An 18,817-nucleotide genomic window follows, 5' to 3' on the forward strand; every position below is an offset into this window, starting at 1 on the left:
CCAGCCGGGCGCGCGGGCCCGGCGCGGGCGGGGAGCGGGTGCTTCTGCCGGCGCCGTCACCCCGCTCTGCCCCGGGACCACTCCCAGGAAAACTCCGCGGCGGGGAGGCGCCCGCGACCCCGCCCCGGCCTGTGCGCGCGGCCTCCCTGAGCCCGGCCCGGGCGGGAGCCGAGCGGTGCGCGGGCAGCAGACGGTGCCCGGGGTGAGTGTGCGGCTCGCGGGCGGACCCCGGGCGCCGGGGGGCCCGCTGGGGAGCGGGGGGCTTGGGCGGGGGGCGGCCGCGCGGGGGCAGGGAAGGAGCACCGGACACCGGAGAGGTTGCGGGTCGCGCGGGCTGGACCCGAGGAAGGGGCGTCCGAGCCTGAATGCACCCGGAGAGATCCGAGCATCCCCAAACTGTGGCTGGGCAGAGCGGGGGCCCCGAGATGTCTTGGGGCCGCGAGGTTGGGGGGGGGGGGCGTGACGGGGGGCGGACTCGCCAGGGAGGGCTCCGGAGCCTGCGGACTTGCCCTCGCCTGGAGCTTGGGCGTCCAAGGTGGCCTTCGTGTCGGTCCGAAGTCTCTGGAGCCCGGCTCCTCCCGGGCGGCCGGAGTCTGTGCGCGGCCTCTGCGCGGGGACCTGCGGCGTGGAGGAGGGGCCGGCCGACCGAGGGTGGGCCAGCCACAGGTGGTGCGTCCGTCCTGCGGGCGGAGGGCGGCGCGGGCTCCTGCTGCCCCGCCAGCGGGGCGCCGCCGGGTGGGGGGAACTGAGCTCCGAGAAGCCCCGGAGGTGCGGGAGACTGGGACCCAGAGGGGGCCCCCGAGGGTGTCGCTGTGCCCCCCTTCTGGCCCTGCCCTTCCTCCCCACCAAAGGAACAGGAAGGAAAATGTCAGCGGGGCTTTGTGCTCTGTTCTTCAGCCTGCCGCAGCTCCCATCTGTTGGAGCCAACGCAGCTTCTAATTGGGCAAGCGGCAGGGTCGGGAGGGGGTGAGCAGGGCGCAGCTCTCGGTTGATAGAGATGGGCCGATTGGGCCCTCTTCTTGAAGACCCCAGAAGGTGGGTGGTAGAGAAAACAAACTCCCCTCCCCTAGGTCAGGGGGGTAGAGGTGGCTCCCTGCCAGCTTGGCCATCATCATGGGGAGATCTCGGTCTTTCCATGCGCCCTGATAGCCGCAGGCTCCCCCTTCCCTGACAGCTTGGGATGGGCTCTGGCCATGTCCTCTTCCTGAATGAGAAGGCACGAATCCCCTCCCACTGCCCACTGCTCCTTAAAGCTCCCTCCAACAAGAGCGCTGGGCATGGGGTGGGCAGGGCCGTGTACAGGGCACCGAGGCCCCCTTGCCTGTTGTTAGAAGAAAGTCACATGTGAGCGGCCTGACCCACTTTCCTGGCTGGCCAGTTGCCCTTGTGGGGAGAAGATGGAAAGAGAGACCAGCGAGGGGTCTGAGACTTCTGGATACCTTTCCTTTCCCTGGGCTGGCTCACGCCGAGTCTCCTTCCCATGGTGGCTGGGGAGGGGCCACCCTCTGGACCTAGGGTGAAACCTCATTGTTTGGAAAGGATGGAGCAAAACGCCTCAGGCTTCAGGATTGGGACCTGCCCAGGGTCTGGCAGATACCTGGCATCTAGGGGCACCCCCAAATCTACAGCCTCCCCCCTGCACAGCCCAACCCAGAGGAGACGCTGAGTGGCAGGGGGAACTCAGAAGTCTCGCTAAGATGAATTCCACCCAGGCTGAGACAGCAGATTTCCTCTGGAACTCTCCACAGTTCCTCCCCACTCCTCAGCCTTATTTCCGGTGCCTCTCCCCCACCGTTCTCCTCCTGTCTTTTTCGAGAGTCTCTTCCTCTCCCCTCCCCCCCCAACAGTGTTCTCCTTACTCTCTCACCCTCCTCCTCTCCCCAGACTTCTCCCTCCTCCCTCCCTTCCAGGCCTGTCTGCACCTTTTCCCCTTCTCTTCTGTAACCTGCAGCTTCAGCCACAAGCCTGGCGGTGCGTGGGCTCCTGGCTTCTGAGCCTCCTAATGGGAACACCTGCGCTGGTAGCTTTGTTGCGTCCCCTTTGCAGGGGCGGAGCCTGGGTGGCCAGCCTGGCAGCTGCATTCCCCTGGTATCACTCCTGTACCAGGGCATTTGCCCCTCCTACCTCCTACCCTCTCTCTCTTTGTAATTTGAAATGGGAAGGAAAATCCATTGTTTAAAAAAAAAAGCATTCATTCAGCAATTTATTGAGCACCTACTGTGCTCAGCACTATCTTAGGAGCTGAGGATACAGCCTTTAAACCTTTATTATCTCAGGGCCGAATTTGTATCTGGACCTCCCAGGTGATCAGGTCTCTGCCCACCAGGCTTTTTACCCATTACTTGTGGTATTGCTTGAGGAGGTGTGTGAACAGTCCTAGTAAATTGTCATCTTTATCACACTAAGTAACCTCTAATGTGACAGGCGCATCGCCTTACAATAAACCAGGTACTGCAAAGCTTACAGACCCGAGGTCATCCTGTCCTTAAGACATTTTTGACCTTCAAGGATGGATCAGTTATGTCTCATCGTTTATCTGGGACGGCTGAATAGAAAGCCGGTGCCTTAGATGGAGAAGGGAGAAAGAAGCATTTATTATTGAGTGCCTACTAAGCATCAATCTGTCAGGAACTTTACAAAAATGATCTGATTCGATCCTCCTAATAACCTTCTAAATTTTGGATTATCATCTGCTTCATAACTGAGGACGTTGAGGACTGTAGAGGATAAGCCACTTGTCCCCAGGTCACAAAGTTCTCCATTTTGAAATCACTGCATCTTTGCAGTTCATTTGGCACCTGTGTTTGTGACATCTGGTAACTTACGCAGTTCTCTGAAGGTCACATTTTAACCAAACTTTTCAGAAGCATGCCTTGTCTCCTCAGAACACTAAGATATATAAAGATTTGCTGAATGGTTGCATGAATAAGCTTTCTCAAGGGATCCGGGCAGGCTTCCTGGAGGAGCTGGGACTCTGGGAGAAGAGACAGGGAGGGCAGTGGATCTTCCTGATCCAACGCAGGTCTGTGACAAGCTACAGGCAGGCGTGCGCGCACACACACACACAGCATGTACGCAGAGACCGCTGTTTTCATTCAGGGTCCGTGTGTAGGAGTTTGGTCCATGGCCAGTCTAATGAATCAGTGTCTCTGGTGTTCTCAGCTTCCTTGGGGAAGTTTGGATTCTAGAAAAGCTCTAAGGCAGAGAATGAGGGTGGAAGGCTTTCAGGCCTGCAAGAACTTTACGGAAGGACAGGGCCGATGGATGGAGGTTGAATGGGACAGGAAACGGGGAGGGTGACCAAGGGACAGATAAAGGCAGGCGACATGCAGGAAAAGACACAGCGGGCAGGGCAGACTGCCGTATACGGTGCACTTGCTAAGAGGGCCAGTAAGAAGGACGCCTGTATCTGATGCTTTCCGGAGGGCCTTGGCCTCTCTGTCCTGCAGCTCAGAGGCTGGAACGTTCGCCACCCTAGCCATGTGCAGGCACATGCTCAGCCCATCTTTTCTAAGTGCCTGCTGTGCGTTGAGCCCAGTGCTAGGTGTGAGGGATAGAAACAGACCAGGTACTGCCCCTGCCTCCTAGGAGTTCTAAAGCCACATCACTGGGGCTTGAATCCAGCCCCGTCACTTCTAGCTGAGTGACTTTGGGCAGGTTATCTATCTCTGTGCCACGGTTTCCTCGTGTATGAACGGGATAATAACAGGACCTACTTCATAGAATTGTGATGATCGAATGAGTTAATTACATGTCCTCAGTTTAGAACAGTGCCTGGCATAGTAAGCGCCAGATAAATATTATTCTTAGTATTATTAAGTGGAGTAGTTATGTACTTACAGTAATGAAACAAGTGTATAATACAGGGCTTTCCTGGTGGTCCACATGGTAACAGTGAAAGTCGCTCAAGTAGTGTCCGACTCTTTGTGACCCATGGACTATGCAGCCCATGGAATTCTCCACACCAGAGTACTGGGGTAGGTAGCCATTCCCTTTTCCAGGGGATCTTCCCAACCCAGGGTAAAGAATCCACCTAAAATGTAGGAGATCTGGGTTCTATCCCTGGGTGGGGAAGATGCCCTGGAGAAGGGAATGGCTACCCACACCAGTATTCTGGCCTGGGGAATCCCATGGGCAGAGGAGCCTGGTGGGTACAGTCCATGGGGTCACAAAGAATCGGATACGACTGCGCAATTGAGCACATCCAACAGCTAGTCTGACGTAAGGAACCCAGTGCTGTAATCCAGGGATCACAGATGAAGAGGTGGCTGTGTCTGTCTCCAGTTTACGCGATGGACCTTGGAGGCCATGATACTGGGGCACGGTTTGCAAAGGAGTCAGCCAGGCAGAGGCGGTGGGCCTCAAGGCCCCGGCGCTCGGGACTGCGTGTGGAGGGGGCCGTGTTGCGTGCGTGCTGCCCGCTATGGAGGGCAGGAGCCCCTTGGACACATCGCACTGCAGCCTCTGCTTCCAGTGCTCAGAGCTGGGCTTCCAGTGGGGCTGGCCGGTCACCCAGAGCATCCCAACGTGCACCAGCCTTGTTGGCCTTTGGGCCAGGGACCTGGTGCACCCCTAAGATTGCTAGGATTGGTCTCATGACCGTGGCATCTTAACTGTTGTAAGCTTTCGTCAAGCAGTCTCTGCTCCAAGCCCAGAGCGGCCACAGTCGTTCTCTGGCTTCTTGCTCTTCCTGGGGACCCAGGAGATGCCTTGGCCTGAGGGCCTGTCTTAGAAGGTGAGTTGAACCAGGCTTGGTTTAGAATTCAGTTTCTGTCTGTACATTTCTTCCACCCACACCTTCCCTGCTGCTCAGCGTTTGATGGGCTTGAAGTTCCCGGATGAAGAGCAGGCAGAGGGTTCGTGGGGCGCTGACTGGTATTCAGCCTCCACCTCACACGTTGTGATGGCATTAACTATAGCAGCTGGCATTTATTGAGCACTAACTATGTGCCAGGTACTGTGCTGCGTGCTTTACCTACACTTTTCCATTAAGCCCTCAAAAAGTACCCCATTAGGTAGGTCCTCCTATTATCCCTAATTTAAACACCAGGAAACTGAGACTCAGGTTCAGTAACTTGCACAAGGACATGTCGCTAGGAAAAAACTGAGGGAGGCCTCAACATTCTTTCTGACTGCAGGGCTCCTGCTCTTTACGCCCCCAGAACCCAGTGTTCCCCGGGCCTAGAGGTGCCCTGGTGGCATCCTGCCCGTTCTCCCCACTCCTTCCGACAGTAAGCTGCTCCCCAAAAGAGGGAGATGGGAGGGAGGGGCTCTGGGTGTACCTATGGCTGATTCTTATTGATGTATGACAGAAAACCACAAAATTATGCAAAGCAATTATCCTTCAATTTAAAAAAATTAAAAAAAAAAGATGCCCCCCAAGTCCTGTCCAGGCCAGGGGCTGCCTGCCCCCCTTTGGGGACCCTTAAGGAGGGGTCTCCCTTTTTCTTCCTCAGATGACAGCTCCTGGAGAACCAGCATTTTTTCCTTCTGCTTCAGCTAAGTGCCTCAGGGGCCACATGGAGCCAGTGACCTCAGAGGAGCTGCACCCTAAGAGTCAGTCCCTGGGGACCGACACAGTAGTGGGGCTGACACAGGGGGGACTTCTGGGGGAGGTCTGCTCCCAGTGGCTCCGGGGAACCAGAGTGCAGAGTCCAGACACGGCAGTGGGAGGAGGAAAGCTTGCGATGAGTGTTGCCCAGTGGGGTGTTTCTACAAGGGAGACTCCTGTGTGTTGGGAAGAACAAGAACAAGCAAACATCCTTTTTGCAAACATCTTGCAAGGCAGAGCCTCCAGGAGCAAACATGTGGAAGAAGGGGCAGCGGTTGTTAGGCAGCCAGCATGGGTCCCCCAGGAAAAGTAGGTCCGTCTTCCCTCATCCCTACCAGAGTGGGAAGAAAAGGGACGAGGAGAGAGGAAAGGTAGGGAAGGCCATGTTCCTTTACACAGTGTTCTCAGAATGAGCATCGGAGGCAGGTGACGAAAGTGTTTGGCCTGGGAGGACACGAGTGGTGATGCCCAAGAGGTAGCAGCCACAGGGGCAGCTGCTGGGCAGGCTGCAAGTGTAAGCGCTGTGCGTGCAGAGGGGAGGGGCTTGACACTTGACTCTGCCTGGTTCTTACCCTCACCTTCACCTTCTCCTTGGACAGCCCTCCCAATGAGATGGAGGTCACTAGGGCTCACACAGGTCCAGGCCTCCAAACAGAAGGTGCTTGCCCAGAGTTGGCCTGGGGCTGGAATTGTGGAACCCTTGGGCTTCCCTGATAGTTGGTAAAGAATCTGCCTGCAATGCAGGAGACCCATGTTTGATTCCTGGGTCGGGAAGATCTGCTGGAGAAGGGATTACCCACTCCAGTGTTCTTCAGCTTCCCTTGTGGCTCAGCTGGTTACAAACCCAGGGAGACCTGGGTTCGATCCCTGGGTTGGGAAGATCCCCTGGAGAAGGGAAAGGCTACCCACTCCAGTATTCTGGCCTGGAGAATTCCATGGACTATACAGTCCATGGGGTTGCAAAGAGTCAGACATGACTGAGCGCCTTTCACATCACTTTCATCTAGGGAGAACCTACAGGATTTCCTGTCCATTGTCCTGCTCTGAGCACAGCTGTGCCTTGGCCATCTCAGACCAGGGTGGCGCTGAGTGTCTTCATTTGGCATTTATGAAGCACCTGTGTGGGACACTGGGTACAATAACTGAGCAACCAGAGATCGTCACCCTTACAGAGTCTGTACTTTATTGTCTGAAGTGAGAGTGAAGTGAAGTCGCTCAGTCGTGTCCGACTCTTAGCGACCCCATGGACTGTAGCCTACCAGGCTCCTCTCTCCATGGGATTCTCCAGGCAAGAGTACTGGAGTGGGTTGCCATTTTCCTTCTCCAGGGCATCTTCCCGACCCAGAGATTGAACCCGGGTCTCCCACATTCCAGATGGATGCTTTAACCTCTCAGCCACCAGGGAAGCCCTTATTGTCTGAGGATACAGTAAATAAATAGTACATTGACCCTGAACCACACAGGTTTTAACTGCATTTTTTTTTCCCCAGTAGTAAATACTGAAGCACTATATTACCCCTAACATGCTTGGCTGAATCTGTGGATACAGCACTGTAAAACAGAGGGTTGATTATAAATTAAGCTCAGATTTTCAGCTGTGCAGAGAGAGGGTCAGTGCCCCAAACCCCACATCGTTCAGTAGTCAGCCATGTGTTAGGTTGGTGCAAAAGTAATTGCAGTTTTACATTGTCAAACTTTGCCTATTGATATTGGAATATATTCTTGAATAAATGTGGTTATGTTATATATCATTTTAACGTGCATTTCTCACTTTATGGTTTTTTGCTAATGACTTATTACTTGCTGTTTGTTTTATATTTATTTTAGACTAGGGAAATGATGTTAGACACAAAGCAAATTTGAGCGATATTCTTGAGTTCAGAATGGGTCATAAAGCAGTGGAGACAACTCACAGTATTGACAGCGCGTTTGGCCCAGGAACTGCGAGTGGAGCTACAGTGCAGTGGTGGCTCAGAAAGATTTACAGAGGAGACGGGTCCTTGAAGATGAGGAGCACAGTGGCCGGCCATTGGACGTTGGCAGGAACCAACTGAGAGGATCGTCAAAGCTGGTCCTCTTAAAACTGCACGAGAAGTTGCCGAAGAATTCAGTGTCGACCATTCTATGGTTATTTGACATCTGAATCCAATTGGAAAGGTGAGAAAACTTCATAAGTGGGTGCTTCATGAGCTGACCTCGCATCAAAAAAATTGTCATTTTGAAGTGTCATCTTATTCTACACAATAACAACAAACGAGTTCTCAATTGTATTGTGACATATGACAAAAAAGTGGATTTTATATAACAACTGGCAACAACCAGCACAGTGGTTAGAATAAGAAGCTCCAAAGCACTTCCCAAAGCCAAACTTGCCCCCAACAAAGGTCACGGTCATCGTTTGGTAGTTAGCTGCCAGGCAAATGCAACTTTCTGAATCCCAGTGAACATCTGAGAAGTATGCTCAGCTAATCCATGAGATTCTCCATAAACTGCAACGCCTACAGCAGGTACTGGTCACCAGAAAGGGCCCAATTCTTCTCCACAACAACTCCCGAGCCCACGTCGCAAAATCAGTGCTTCAAAAGTTGAACAAATTGGGGTACGAAGTTTTGCCTCATCTGCCATACTCACCTGACTTTTCCCCAACCCACTTCTTCAAGCACCTTGACAACTTTTTGCAGGGAAAACAAACAACCAGCAGGAGGCAGAAAAAGCTTTCCAAGAGTTGGTTGAATCCCAAAGCATGAATTTTTATGCCATAGGAATAAGCAAACATTTCTCACTGGCAAAACTGTTGATTATAATGGTTCCTACATTGATTAATAAAGATGTGTTTGGCCCTGTTGTTGCAGTTACTAAGTTGTATCCGACTCTTTGCAACCCCAGGGACTACAGCACACCAGGCTTCACTATCTCCTGGAGTTTGCTCAAACTCAAGTCCATTGAGTTGGTGATGCCATCCAACCATCTCATCCTCTGTCACGCTTTTCTCCTCCTACCTTCAGTCTTTCCCAGCATCAGGGTCTTTTCCAGTGAGTCAGCTCCTCACATCAGGTGGCCAAAGTATTGGAGCTTCAGCTTTAGCATCAGTCCTTCCAGTGAATATTCGGGTTTGATTTCCTTTAAAATTGACTGGTTTGATCTCCTTGCAGTCCAAGGGACTCTCAAGAGTCTTCTCCAAAACTACAATTTGAAAGCATCGGTTCTTTGCTCCCAGCCTTCTTTATGGTCCAACTCTCACATCCATACATGACAACTGGAAAAACCAGCTTTGACCAGATGGACATTTGTCAGCAAAGTGATGTTCTGCTTTTTAATACACTGTCTAGGTTTCTCACAGCTTTTCTTCCAAGGAGCAAGCATCTTTTAATTCCATGGCTGCAGTCATTGGTCAGTGATTTTGGAGCCCAAGAAAATAAAATCTGTCACTGTTCCCACTTATTCCTCATCTATTTGTCGTGAAGTCATGGGACCAGATGACATGATTGTAGTTTTCTGAATGTTGAGTTTTAAACCAGCTTTTTTACTCTCTTCTCTCACCTTCATCAAGAGGTTCTTTAGTTCCTCTTCACTTTCTGCCATTAGAGTGGTATCATCTGCATATCTGAGGTTGTTGATATTTCTCCTAGCAATCTTTATTCCAGCTTGTGATTCATCCAACCCAGCATTTCACATGATGTACTCTGCATATAAGTTAAATAAGCAGAGTAACAATATACAGCCTTGACATACTCCTTTCTAATTTGGAACCAGTCTGTTGTTCCATGTCCAGTTCTAACTGTTGCTGCTTGACCTACATCCAGGTTTCACAGGAGGTAGTCTGGTATTCCCATCTCTAAGAATTTTCCACAGTTTGTTGTGATCTACACAGTCCAAGGCTTTAGGATAGTCAGTAAAGCAGAAGTAGATGTTTTTCTGGAATTCCCTTGCTTTTTCTCTGAGCCAGCAACAAGACCTGGAGCTGACTGTGTCTCAGACCATGAACTCCTTATTGCAAAATTCAGACTTAAATTGAAGAAAGTAGAGAAAACCGCTAGACCATTCAGGTATGACCTAAATCAAATCCCTTTATGATTTTGCAGTGGAGGTAAGGAATATATTCAAGGGATTAGATCTAGTAGGCAGAGTGCCTGAAGAACTATGGACAGAGGTTCGTAACATTGTACAAGAGGCGGTGGCCAAAACCATCCCCAAGAAAAAGAAATGCAAGGAGGCAAAGTGCTTGTCTGAGGAGGTCTTACAAATAGCTGAGAAAAGAAGAGACGTGAAAGGCAAATGAGAAAGGGAAAGATATACCCAACTGAATGCAAAGTACCTGAGAACAGCAGAGATAAGAAAGCCTGAAGTGAACAATGCAAAGAAATAGAGGAAAACAGTAGAATGGGAAAGACTAGAGATCTCTTCAAGAAGATTGGGGGTACCAAGGGAACATTTCATGCAAAGATGGGCTCAATAAAGGACAGAAACAGCAAGGACCTAACATAAGCAGAAGATACTAAGAAGAGGTGGCAAGAATACACAGAAGAACTGTACAAAAAAGATCTTAATGACCCAGATAACCACGATGGTGTGATCATCACCTAGAGCCAGACATCCTGGAGTGTGAAATCAAGTGGGCCTTAGGAAACGTCACTACGAACAAAGCTAGTGGAGGTGATGACATGCCAGCTGAGCTATTTAAAATCCTAAACAATGATGACTGACTTTCCTGTAGCTCAAATGGTAAAGAAACTGTCTGCGATGCAGGAGACCAGGGTTTGATCCCTGGGTCAGGAAGATCCCCTGGGGAAGGGAATGGCAGTCCACTCCAGTATTCTCTCCTGGAGAATTCCATGGTCAGAGAAGCCTGGCAGGCTACAGTTTGTGGGATTGCAAAGAGTCGGACACGAGTGACCAACTAACACACAAACAATGATGTTGTGAAAGTGCTGCACTCAATATGCCAGCAAATTTGGAAAACTCAGCAGTGGCCACAAAAGTGGAAAAAGTCAGTTTCATTCCAATCCCAAAGAGTATTTGAGCTTAGTTATAAAGATTTAAAAGTCAGTCCAAAACTGCAATTATGTTTGCACCAACCTAATAGAAAGTTGGCAAGTGCTAAAAACAAAAATAAAGCCAGGGAGGGGGATAGAAGAGTCTTAGAGGAGGAGGCTGTAGCTTTGTACAGGCTGACCTTGCTGAGAAGGTGACATGAGGAAAGAGGAAGGCGCAGGTACAAGGTCTTGGAGGCAGGGCTGTGCCTAGCAGGATTGAGGAGGCCAGATCTTGGCGAGCTGTGGAGCTGGGCTGGGAAGTTTGTTTTTTTCTCAGAGTGAGGGGAGCTTTTGCAGCATTTAGGGCAGGAGGTGGTATGGTCTGATCCTTTGAAACCCCAAGGTTGGGGCCATCCATTTCAGTGTTTTACTAGGTGGGAAGGAAGTTCTCCAGGCCTTGAAGCTGGTTTAGTCAATCTGCACTGTCCCAAAAAGTCGGCTCATGAAGGGCACGGCCTCCTAGGCAATAGCGGGTGGAGAGGAGAAAAGATAAAGAAACAGTAGACACGGTCTTTACTGGTAAGAAAACCTCCCGGTCATTGGAAAGGAAAAACTTACAGTCACAAGAAATAAAGAGGGAATAATACCAGACCGTATTTAAAACCAAGTGCTAAACCGTGTGATTTAGACTATAAATGTTATCAGAACTGTGCGCTCTGTGTGGGAGTATATACTTCCCTGAGGAGGTACAGCTGATTTGGGCCTGGAAAACAGGGTGGGGTTTGGATCTGCGGAGAGGAAGACTCTCTGGAGGGGAGCTTGTGGGGTGGGAGGGGGGACGGTGGCCAGGCCAGGGGAGGGTGCATGGCCACGGGTGAGGTGGCGGGTGTAGAAGCTGCAAGGGCAGGCGTTTGTCTCTGGAGTGGCCCCTCCCAGTCACCTGGGTTTCTGGGTCCCCTTTATGTTCTTGGGAAACAGGAGGGCAGCCATTTAGTGTTCTTGGCCTCTCCTTCGCAGAGCCAGCTGCTCTCTGTACCTTGGAACCTCTTGCTCTTCTCAGCCCCAGCCCCAGCTCTCTGGTCATTTTCATGGACCCGCTGTCTCGCAGTCTGGGGCCATCCATGAGCCCCTGGCCTCCTCGCATTCGGGACTCGGTTCTCTGCAGTTCCCTTGAGCTCCAGTTTTCTGCCCCGTCTGCAGCCAACTTCTCCTCTTCATTTCTCACTGCCTAGGCTCCTCTTTGGTGGGTTACTCCTAGAACATTATAGTAGTTTGATGTGTAGTGAAATGGGGTCTTCCCTGGTGTCTCAGACGGTAAAGAATCCGCCTGCAGTGCAGGAAACCCGGGTTCGAGCCCCTGGAGAAGAGAGTGGCTACCCATTCCAGTATTGCCTGGAGGATCCCATGGACAGAGGATCCTGGTGGGCTACAGTCCATGGGGTCCCAAAGAATGGGACATGACTGAGCGACTAGAGAGAGAGCATGAGATGGAAATGAAATTCTGCCCAGATGTGCCCTCATCCTTCTCTTTGTCCTGGAGAGAGGCTGCCTGGGTCCTGGGGGTCGGGCTTCCTTCTGGAGTATGAAGAGAGACAGCCCTGGGGTGGGGTGGGATCATTGGTGGTGCCCTCCCCTGCCCAGGATGCCAGCCGAGGAGCCAAGGAGCCAAGCGTCACTTGGGCGAAGCCTTCTGCCCAGTGGTCCGCTCTCCCCCCTTGGGGCCCCTGGCAGCCTGAGGAAGAAGGACCTAGCACCATCACCTCCAGGATGCAGGCCTGAGCCTGGGGCTCGCCTGCTGTCCAGAGGAGCTAGAACCAGAGCTGCTTCCCTTCCCTGACCATATGCCCTTGGGCGTTTTACCTCTCTGAGCCTCAGTCTCCTCATCTCTACATCTGGGTTAATAGCACCCACTCCCTAGGCTTGTTAATGATCTCGGCTGAGTTGTTGAGTGCTTGTGATGTGCCAGAAGCTTTGCTGCATTCGTCTCACTTAATCCACATAATGCTGTGAAGTAGATGTTATTTTCTCCCATTTTGCTGTTGAGGAAACTAAAGCTGGGGAACATGAAGGAACTTGCCTGAGGCCACGCGCAGCCAGCATATGGCAGCACCGGAATTCAGCCCCCAGTCTCTGACTCCAGAGCCCTGGTCTCAACCAAGTGAGCTGATGAGCTCATCTGTGTAGAGTGCCTGCTCCAGAGTAGAAGCTCGATAAATGCTAGTTCCTCTTCTCAATCTCTCCAGGGCCGCACCTCCAAAGAACAACTTTCCCCTCCTGTGTCACGTTTCTGCTCCAGGGTTCCCTGGGGCGCATGATAAAAGTAGGAATGGGGATGAGCCATCGGCTGATACCAAGGGGGAAGAAAAGCTGAGAGAGGGTGAATAATTTTCATAAAATAAAAAAACACCAGGGCTGTGACTAATGCCCAGGGTACCTTTCTCAGAAGAATTTGACTCAGCTCCACTGGGTCCCAGGCAGATTGGCAGAGACTGTCTTGCAGAGGTGAGAACAGAGGTTATGCTGTATGGGAGGGCCACCGTCTCCCCCAGGACAAGTGTTGATCCCAAGGGGCCTAGAGACGCGCTAGCCGGGAGATTCTAAGGCCTTTGCTTTCTGAACTTGGGTGCTGTTTCTTGAGTTTATTACAAATCCTGTGGGGGCTCCTCTGGATGGATTTAGGAGGGGGACAGTGTTGAGGTCACAGTGAGGGAAGAAGGGGTGCTATCTCTTCTTTTTGACTATCAGATCAGGACACCTTCTGCACAATATGCAGTGCCGATGGATGGGAGTGGGTAATGGGGTGCAAAGGAAGCAAGGACATGGCCTCTGGGATCACCCGGTCTGATGGGGGAGGTCGCTCACTTGCATGCCTGGATACACTGCACACACAAGTCCATCCGACCCGACCGGAAGTAAAAGCAAGAACAGATGACTGCAGGGTAATGTAGTAATATGTGGATACAGAGGGATGGGAGAGGAAAGAGCGGAGACTGGTGGATTCCCCAAACAGGGTTCTTCTGGTGGACACAGAGATCTACCTCTCTGCATGCCCTGCCGGGACAGCCTAAGCTGCCAACATACGCTCTCAATGGGCAGGCCCTAGAGTTCCTCTGAATTTCCTTGCAAGGGTCTCCCAGGGAGAAAAAGAGGTATCCAGGTCATAGCATTTAAAACTGATGGCAACTGAGAGTCTTCTGGTCATGTGGCTTTCAGACATTGCTAGAAATTGATCCGTTTTTTCAAAACAAAGCTATATGTGTGGTAGGTAGAATAATGGCCTCCCAAAGATGCTCGCCTCCTGATCTGCAGAACTTGTAAATTTGTTATGTTACGGGGCAAAGGGAATGAAGGCTGTGAATCAGCTGACCTTCAAATGAAAAGATTATCCTGGATTATCCAGGTGGGCCCTGTGTCATTATCACAAGTCCTTTGAATGTGGAGGAGTGGGCAGAAGTCAGTGTCAGAGTGACGAGAGGTGAGGAAGACTGGCCGTTGCTGGCTTGGAAGGTGGAAGGGGCCATCAGCCGTGGAATGCTGCAGCCTCAAGAAGCTGGAAAATGTGTGGAAACAGGCTCTCCCTGAGACTGCAGGAAGGAACACGTACCTGCTGACGTCTTGATTTTTGCCCAGTGAGACCCATTTTGGACTTCCCAGATGGTGCTAGTGGTAAAGAGCTTGCCTGCCAATGCAGGGGAAGTAAGAGACGCAGGTTCGATTCCCGGGTTGGGAAGACCCCCTGGAGAAGGGTTTGTCAACCCACTCCAGGATTCTTGCCTGGAGAATCCCATGGACAGAGGAGCCTGATGGGCTACAGTCCGTGGGGTTGCAGAGTCAGACACGACTAAAGCGACTTGGCACACAAGCACAAGACCCATTTTGGACTTCTGGCATTTTGAGTTGTAGACAATTATGTTACTTTAAACCACTGAATGTGTGGTAGTATGTTACCGCAGCAACAGGAAATTAATGCCGGCGGCTGTAGCCAGAGCAGTGCTGAACCACAGCCCCACTGTTCAGCCTCCTCCTGATCCGCCCTGGAGGAATCGCTCCAGAACTAGAGGCTCAGCAGAGCCTTTCTGAGGTACACTGTGTCGGGAACACAGTCTGGTTATTTTCCCAAGGATGACATCGAGGCCCAGAGAGAAGTGGCTTTGTCAGAGGTCCCCCTAGACTGGTGTTCAATCCAGGGCCTGCTCCTGTCCTGTCAGAGATCTCGGGTACTGACCACGTTCACTCCCATCTACTCACCTGTTTGTGGCCAGTGGATGTGTGTGCTAAGCCCTGGGCCAAAGCACATGTGAGTTCCTTGTTCAGGAAGGTGGGAGAGGGTGGTTGAGCGTAGTCCTGCCCTCAGCCCTCAGGGGCTTCTTCCTCCAGACTCAGGCCAGCCTCTCAGGTTACTCAGGTGTCAGCCTTCCTCCCTGGGGCTGGTCCCCGAATGTGCTTCTCACCTCCTCCTCCGGGCAGAGGGGCAGCTCTCTGAAGGGAGGGGCTGCCTGCTGGCCCGGGTGCTCCTGCCCTCCGGCAGCGCGCAGGGCCTGGGGGAGGGCGGGGGGCTTGGCCCGCTGCCCCCACAGCCCGCGCCCTCTGGGGCCGCCTTTACCCTCTGCCGGGCGGTTCAGCCTTGCCAGCCCTGCGCGCAGCACACCGGGGCCACAGGCCGGTCCCCAGGGCTGCCAGCTCCTGGTGCCGGTCTCCATGGCAACCCCACATTTGCTGTTCTGGTTCCTAATGACTTATTGGCATGTGTGGTAATTTGCAGAGCTTGGCAGGCAGAGCTAGGGGCGTTTGTGGGGAGCAGAGTGGGCTTTGGCAGTGGGGAGGGGGTTCAGGTTTGGGATGGTAATCGAGGCATGCTTTCCTTCCCAGCCCACCCTTCCTGTTTTCTGGTGATTACCACCTGCAGCAAAGGAGGTCCTTCAGGTCCAGGGCCCCCCTCTCTGAGGAGCATCAGCTCTGCAGGCCCCTGAGATGCAGAGGGACAGACAGATGTGGAGCACAGCTGCTCACCTGTCAGGCAGTGGCGGGCAGGCTTGGGCTGACAGCCATGTCAATCCATGCAGGTCAGACCACTTCTGTTTCCTGACGTCTCTGGTGTGCTCCCTGGACCCTGAGAACAAGGTCCGTCTTGGACAGAGAGTCTCTCCACCTTGTAGGGAGGGGACAGGGTTGGTTTATCCACAGGACAGGTCTTTGCTGCGTCTTGGCCTCCCACACTCAGAGAACCGAGGCAGGCCGTGCTAAGTGGGATGCCAGCTCGCATAGGCACTGGGCGATGCAGCCAAACAGTCAAAGTGGGAGGGGTGAGCAAGGGCCTGACCCTCTGCGCCTCTCCTCAGCAAAGCTTACCCAGCCTCAAAACTGCCCCCCCCCGCCCCAGGCAAGGCAGCGGGGAGCCTCGCCTGTGTGCCGCACAGTCTTCGCCCTCCTCTGCCACCATCTTCGCTTCTGTCTTCGTTCTGGTCTCTTTAGGTGAGAGGTAGCTTGGTGTGTTGAAAAGAACACCATCTTTAAAGTTGGATGCATCTGGGTTAGTGTCCCAGAGCCACTGTCTACCACTTCTATGACTTGGGACATATAACCTCTCTTTGAGCCTCAATTTGCTTATCTGTAAAATGTGATTAACGGACCCATTTCACAGGGTTCTGGAAATGAAGCCAGCTCACACGTCAACAATTGGCATATAGTAGTGTGCTGTGCGGACTTTGTGACCCCATGGACTGTAGCCTGCCAGGCTCCTCTGTCCATTGGGATTCTCCAGGCAAGAATACTGGAGGGGGTTGCCATGCCCTCCCCCAGAGGATCTTCCCAACCCAGGGATCAAACCCAGGTCTCCCGCATTGCAGACAGGTTCTTTACTGTCTGAGCCACTAGGGAAGCCCAAGAATACTGAAGTGGGTAGCCTCTCCCTTCTCCAGGGGATCTTCCTGACCCAGGAATCGAACCAGGGTCTCCTGCATTGCAGGCAGATTCTTTACCAGCTAAGCTACCAGGGAAGCCCCTGGCACCAATAAATATCAAAGAATTTAGGAAATAATCTTTTATCTATGCCAGTAAATAGGAGCAATGTGATCAATAATTAAAACAATTCTGGTGGGCTTGGTAAAGTTTTCTTTTTTAAGTATTTGAAAAAGAGTCTTCATTTATTCAGTAAATATTTACTGAATACCTACTGTGTACAAAGTCCTGGGCCAGATGCCGGTGTTTCCTAATATTATGATTAGGGCGTAGCAAAGTTGCCTGTGCAGTCCCTAAGCATTAGTGTCAGACAGGAGGTGTGGAGGGGTGCTGAAGAGGGCTGGTGCAGAGAGAGGGGAGCCCAGGATCAGCCTCATAGTTGTCTTCTGTGGGTCTCCAAGGAGTGGCTGGCCCTAGGAAAATGGTCTGCACTGTGAAGGCTCTTTCTGGGTCAGGTGCCCTGAGACATTCTGCCTGACTCCTTGGAAATGGAGAGCCTGTTTTTAGAACTGGGAAGTCTGTGCAGGAGGCAGGAGGAGGTTGCACCTCCACTTCCAGAAGCCGCTACAGAGGCTTGAGGGGGCCACCCACGACCCCCAGGCCCAGGACGGAAGAGGAGCAGACAGCTGCGGCTCACCTGGGCAGCTGGGTAGATCCCAGCCCTTCAGCTGTTGCTGGGAGGGAGGCGAGGGGGGCAGGAGGGAGCTGGGGACTTGGCTTCCGTCTCTGCCAGCAGATGGGCTTCTGCCTGCAGCCGGAGTCTGTCTGTTCTTCCGTGGGCCTCCCCACAGCCCCTTCTGAGACAGAGCGCCGAGACGACGGGGCCTGGAGAGTCTGGCCCACGCTTCCCCACCCTCTTGTGCACGGAGCAGCACACAGGCGTGATGACGGCGGCTCAGGAGCTCTGACTCGGGGCTGAGGGCATCCGTGTCTGAGCACACCTGCAACCCATCTGGGGCTCCCTAACGTGGATTGGGGAGCGCTAGCTTAGCCAGTTCCCCAACCTGTTTTTACTGATGTGAAATCTGAGGCTTGGGGAGGGGAAGGACCCGCCCAACGCCACATAGCGTGTAAGTGTCATTAGGACTGGTGTTCATTTGACTTCTGGCCCTGTGCTCTATCTGTTGCCTCTTCTCAAGACTCTTTCTGCTTTCCTTTCTGACCTTCTACTCTGGAGAAAGTACTTAAGGTGCAAGGGAATGTAATTCTCCTAGGAGACCATTCTTCCCCAAATCTCATAAAACTAGGCTTCATCTCCACCTCCCCTGTCATCACCAAGCGCCCTCTTGTTCGTAGAAGCCTTTGGTGTCTGCCCCTAGGCATCCTCCCCTGGAACAAGGCTGTCCATCGTTCAGAGTGAGCTCAGTGACTCGATGGGCAGTGAGTCCTACCCCCAGGCCCATCAGCCTCTGTACGGGCCTCCCCCTCAGCCAGCCACTCCCAAGGTCACGCACCGGATCTTGCCCTTGCCTGGAGGTCACCTGATGGAGGCCCCTGCTTTCTCACCACCACCTCCTAGCCCCCCAGCTTGTTATCTCAGACTCCCATGCAGCCATTTGTAACCTCGTTGAGACCTTCGGTTCATATGGGTGTAGGTCCTTTGGGACCTGTGTTCTGGAGTCTTCGGGCCACTGGCACCTCTGCTGTCTTGCCGTCCGTGACCTTCATCTGCCTACTCTTCTTCGAATCTAGAGAGATTCCATGTTCCATCACTTTAAGAATTCTCCTGCCAATATCCTTAACTCTCCTGACTATCTGTCATCTTATTGTCCCAGTCTGGCAAAGTCCCAGTTCTGGATTAACCACTCTAGCTGCTACTTTCTGCCTACATCCAGTCAACAAACCTGCTAGAAAAAGACTCAAAATGAGGCAGATTGGGGCCTGTAAAAATTCACCATCGCCAACCCAACTTACTCTGCAGAACTGCCTGGGGTTCCTACCACATTCCTATGGCTATCTCCCTCTCAGCTTTCCATGATGACTAGTTCACACCTTCGTTCCCCAGACTCTACCTACGCCCTCACTCTCAGCTCAAGACCTCGCTTCCTACTTCCTAGAGACATAGAAGCGTCAAGAGAACACCCTCAACTCTTGGATCAAGCCCGGAAGCCCACCTGCCTCTGCCCAGCCCTGCTCCTCCCACCTGTCTGAGCCGATGGGTGGGGGGCGGTGTGGCCCCCGCCGCCCCCCTCCTGCTCCAACTGTGCGGCACACCCTGTCCTCTGGTCTCGGAACGTCCTCCCAGCCATACTCATGCCTCTCCCGTCCCCGGTGTCGCTGTGGGCCAGCACGAGCCCCCTTGCTCCTTAGGGGCTGCGCGGCTTGAGAGGGCTGG

At 52.7% G+C, this 18,817-nt stretch overlaps 1 protein-coding gene across 1 annotated transcript in view; it reads left to right on the forward strand.

The window, feature by feature from the left end:
* Positions 1–31: 31 nt before the first annotated feature.
* Positions 32–18,817, forward strand: part of LRRN2 (leucine rich repeat neuronal 2) — a 61,073-nt gene continuing 42,287 nt past the window's right edge. Inside the window, exon 1 of the mRNA XM_040263025.1 lies at positions 32–202. The gene's annotated coding sequence lies outside the window, so the exon portion shown is untranslated. The remainder of the gene's footprint in view (positions 203–18,817) is intronic.

Source organism: Oryx dammah, unplaced genomic scaffold (assembly GCF_014754425.2).
Source record: "Oryx dammah isolate SB20612 unplaced genomic scaffold, SCBI_Odam_1.1 HiC_scaffold_21, whole genome shotgun sequence".
Classification (NCBI taxonomy): domain Eukaryota; kingdom Metazoa; phylum Chordata; class Mammalia; order Artiodactyla; family Bovidae; genus Oryx; species Oryx dammah.